General features: G+C 41.4%; 1 pseudogene; it reads right to left on the minus strand.

The window, feature by feature from the left end:
* Nucleotides 1–614: 614 nt before the first annotated feature.
* On the minus strand, nt 615–3,566 carry LOC135566456 (histone chaperone asf1b-B-like; annotated as a pseudogene).
* Nucleotides 3,567–4,800: the final 1,234 nt, after the last annotated feature.

Here is a 4,800-nt window from a genome sequence, read left to right on the forward strand (position 1 = left end):
ATTTATATCGAGTAATTTAGCAGTTCGACGCTTTTATCCAGAGCGAATTACATGCATCTTAAAACAGCTCAATTGGACAAAATGTAAATGTTAGTATGACTGGTAAGGAAACCAGTGTCATTTAGTTATATTTCATATTGCATGAATCGTCCTAGATATCAGATTTTACCGCCAGACAGCCCACATTCACATACCACTTTTGCCATTTTCTCCTATGCAGAAAATGACAGCCATACATTTCATAGCTGATCATAATTGCAAACGTCCATACATGCATGTTTTTTCAGCCAACCGTTCACTAAAGGATTACAATTACATTCAATGAACTCTGAAGTCAATGACAAGAAAACATGATTCAGTGAAAAGGGGAGATTTGAATGTTAACATTTTCACAATTTTGTCTTGAACACAGCTGTAATTCAAATTGTATGGCAACAAGCAAGCCAGGCTACCAATTTCAACATGTGCACTACAGATATTTATGAATGTAACAAAAAGTCGAGGAAGACCCACTCATTATTTTCAAAGTTGAAAAAGGTGATTCTCCTAGAGTTCCAACATCTGTCATTTTCATTAAGTCTCAAAGCTTGTCAGGGACAATCACACACGTCACATAACAAAAAGATATTTATTTCAAAAACAAAATGGCACACAGGAAAATAAACATATGTACATACCATTATTAGCACCACCCCCCCCCCCCCCACCCATCCAAAAGTCTCCCAAAACACCAACAAGGAAAGTGTAACTCAAATGCTATAAGGACCATTACCACTGAAACAATGGCTCAGAAAGTACAAAACAAATACCACCATTATTTTCCTTCCTGCAACTTGAGTCATTTCTTCCTCCATTTTGCTTCACTAGTGTCATAATCCTCTGTTGGTATTTACATCACATAATTAACAGCTGACTAGTTGGTGTGAATCAGTATTTCTGCCAATTAGCTGCTAACCATCTATGGAAACTTGGGATACTTCAGCTGTTGCCCTGTTGATAGTATTAAAAATGAAGGGATGAATTAGTTTTACAACTTTTTTTCACCATGTTATATACACGAAAGTGAAAAACTTCCAATAGATAATAAAGATTACTCCAGAAAGATTGTCTTGGTTGCAAGACACTGTAGTCCAAGGTGGGAGTGTGTTGTTGACAGTTTCTGGGAAATAAGGGCAGCTGTAAGGCAAAGCTGGCTGTACATCCAAGTCAGAATGTCCATGTCCATTCTTCTGCTTATAGTGCTTGGGTTGATCGAAGATTATGTGTATATGTATTTTTCCCTCTACAAGCAGTCCATAGAGTTGTCAGGTAGCAACCCTATGGGTGGGGCCTTGCCCGGGAGGCAAGATGGGGGCAGCATAGAGTTGGGGGCAGGATCCACATTCTCTGAGTCTTCCATCCTTTCTGCACACCCTTCCCAGTTGATATGGAATCTTGTTACACGTGGGTTTGAAGCCAAAATATTTCTCTGGAGCTGGAAAACAAACAGCATCAAGAGGGAAATTATTCAGTAGATGTACTTATATTTGCCAGAAGACATGTTCCATTTTTACATTATACTAAAGCCTGAGCAGTACTGTGGCACACGTGCCCCTGATGAGTGAGTGGAGTTTGCACTTTAAGACCAATGTATTAATGGATATTTCGCCCTTCCACAACGCAAAGGTTTAATTTTGTTCCAAAAGTTGTCCCCTCTCCTCTGCCATCATTCATTGCCTTCATAGATCTGATAGAAATTGGTAGGTGTAAGCAATAGCTCCACCTAGTTTACTCAATATTAATGTAATAGTCCTGTCAGATCTGTGAATGGTAGTGAACAAGGGCAGACGGGAGAGAACAAGTAAAGTGCAAGTAAGCATTTCGTTGGACAGTGTATACCTTATGTATCCTATACATACGACTAATAAAACTTGAACATCTTCCTGGAAGGAAACACAGTTAAGCACACCCATTGCGTTTCCTCCTTTACCTGTCCATAGTCAGGTTTTATGGGTCGGGTTTTCCCGCAGCTCTGGGTCGGTGTACTCGTTGTTGGCGTGGTACCGATACAGAATGAACTCCTGTCCGCGGTATGTACAGGTGATTAGCGCCACAGTTACGCCAACAGCATCACTTTCTGGAATCAGACCCGTGTTTGGGGCATCCGCCTGTTGAAGAATAACATACAGTAGATGAGGTGCAAGGAGGATGGCAGGAGAAGAGAGGGGTAAAGGGGGAGGGTGTAGTTTCTATATCTGATTTCTCCAATACAGCACCAGTGTGTCGCTAGTGATTATGTTATAAGCTCAGTGTTATTGTTTGGGAAAGGTTTCCATCGCTAGCGCTGTCACTAAGGACAGAATCAACAACCTCTGCATCATCAAATCAGTTGCTTTGTGAAGGTGTTAACCCATGTTCACAGTTGGCCATTGTTATGTAAATGTATCTTAAAAGTACCAGTGGCCTGGCTTTGGCCCCAAGTCAGAGCAGGCCCACTGGGAGAGAGAGAAATAAAGAGGGGCAAGGAAAGCTGCAGCCAGACTACTGCTGTAATAACATTGTTAGTTACTGTCATCTATAAAAAAATTAACTCACCTGGAACACAAACATGTGCCTCCCGGCTGGTACTGGGCCAACCAAAACAGAGTCAAGGGTCTGGTCATACTCTTCACTCTCTGCTGAACCCACATATATGATCTTCCACTCAAGATCTGAAACACAAAAAAAGTATCAAATCACTGTCTTCCGGACCCACAAACTCGGTTCGAAATTTTGGAGAAAGCAAGGAAATTGCTGGACTGTGAAGACTGCTCTGGTCAGAATGATGTTATCAATGACACCTGTGAATTTATTTGATTGTTTGAGTAGATAACGCGAAAGGCAAGTGGACATGTCAATGCATGTTCTAAAAGTTAACGTTAGTTACCTCCGTCAGAATTCCCCGCCGCAGCCAACAAAATACAAACAAAAGTTGGACACCATTCTGGCTAAACTAGCCAGCTATAGGCAAAGTAGCCAACTAACTAACGCCATCGTGTAGTTAAGCAATATCACAAGGTACAATGCGATTTACATATATATAAATCGCATTGTACTTTGTGATATTATATACACTTTTTTTAAAAACGAGACACCTCTTTGTTCAGTAGACATAAGTGATTAATTAACCATTGTTTGCCACATGTCGAATAATTACTTTGTTAATTCTCATCTGACGATTTATGGCAAGTTTGCTAACGTTAGCTCGCTAACTAAATTGCCAGTTTGAACATGAAGTAGCTAGCCTAGTTGATAATCTCAGAGCTAACTAACTAGCGGATTGTCAGCTAGGCTAGCTACTAATGTTCAGACGGACAATTTGGCTAGCGAGGTAACGTTAGCAAACAACCCCAAATCGTCAGTTTAGCAAACTAGACCCGCGTCGTCTTGAGATTTAGCTAGCGAGCTAACGTTAGCAAGCTAGCCATAAATCGTTAGATGAGAATAAACAAAGTAATTATTCGACAGGTGAGCACAACACTTACCTTCTGGCAGGTCTTCCATGCACTCAAATGTTATTTCGAATTGAAATGGGTTTCCGAGATCGACTCGGGTTATCGAGACAGCGACATTTAGTACTTGAGACCTTCGCCATTATTACGGCTCCTGCTGCGAGTGACAGACACTCTGGCTGAGGTGGCTAGCAAATTTTCCCAGGGAAGGTTTCAGGCCTCAACAATGTAGCAAATAGCAAGCAATGTTCTCACGCAGCGTACACAAAGATATATTTCACTGAAGAAATTCGTTTTTGCATTTAAAAATGCATCTGATTTTGCAGGTTGACAGCTACGCTTTAGTGTGATTTTGAAATGACTAGGTAGATATATCTTATTGTTATGATAGCCTGCTATATGAGACAATCATTTCAACAGAAATTGTATTTTTTAAAGAAAGTGCCATTAATTTTTAAGTATTTACTGTTATCTGGAATATTCCTCTGACTAGTTTTGTTCAAAACAACTATTTCAAAACCACCCGCCAGTAAATTTCACAAAGCCACCAAAATGTCGGAAGGAAATGGGGCGGGTGGTTTTTCTGTTCTAAACGATGATTCGCTGGGTAGAACAACAGTAAAGCTAGGATTGGCAAGCAACAAGTACGTAGTGCTCGAACAACGCTACAAGACGCGTGCACTTCAAACGTTTCAGGTAGAAATTCAATTGACACGATTCTACTCCCCATGTACCCAAAATCAAATGTATTTATATAGCCCTTCTTACATCAGCTGATATCTCAAAGTGCTGTATGGTGGCTAGGAAAAACTCCCCAGAAAGGCCAAAACCTAGGAAGAAACCTAGAGAGGAACCGGGCTATACAGGGGTGGCCGAGTCCTCTTCTGGCTGTGCCGGGTGGAGGTTATAATAGAACATGGCCAAGATGTTCAAATGTTCATAAATGACCAGCATGGTCAAATTATAATAATCACAGTAGTTGTCGATGGTGCAGCAAGTCAGCACCTCAGGAGTAAATGTCAGTTGGCTTTTCATAGCCGATCATTAAGAAGTATCTCTACCGCTCCTGCTGTCTCCTAGAGAGTTGAAAAAAGCAGGTCTGGGACAGGTAGTACGTCCGGTGAAGCAGGTCAGGGTTCCATAGCAGCATGGCCAGGTGGACTGGGGACATTCAAGGAGTCATCATGCCAGGTCCTAGGGCTCAGGTCCTCCGAGAAAGAGAGAGAGAGAATTAGAGAGAGCATACTTAAATTCACACAGGACACCGGATAAAGACAGGAGAAGTACTCCAGAGATAACAAACTGACCTAGCCCCCGACACCAAAGCAGT

The sequence above is a fragment of the Oncorhynchus nerka genome, unplaced genomic scaffold, assembly GCF_034236695.1.
Source record: "Oncorhynchus nerka isolate Pitt River unplaced genomic scaffold, Oner_Uvic_2.0 unplaced_scaffold_4880, whole genome shotgun sequence".
In the NCBI taxonomy this organism is placed as follows: Eukaryota; Metazoa; Chordata; class Actinopteri; order Salmoniformes; family Salmonidae; genus Oncorhynchus; species Oncorhynchus nerka.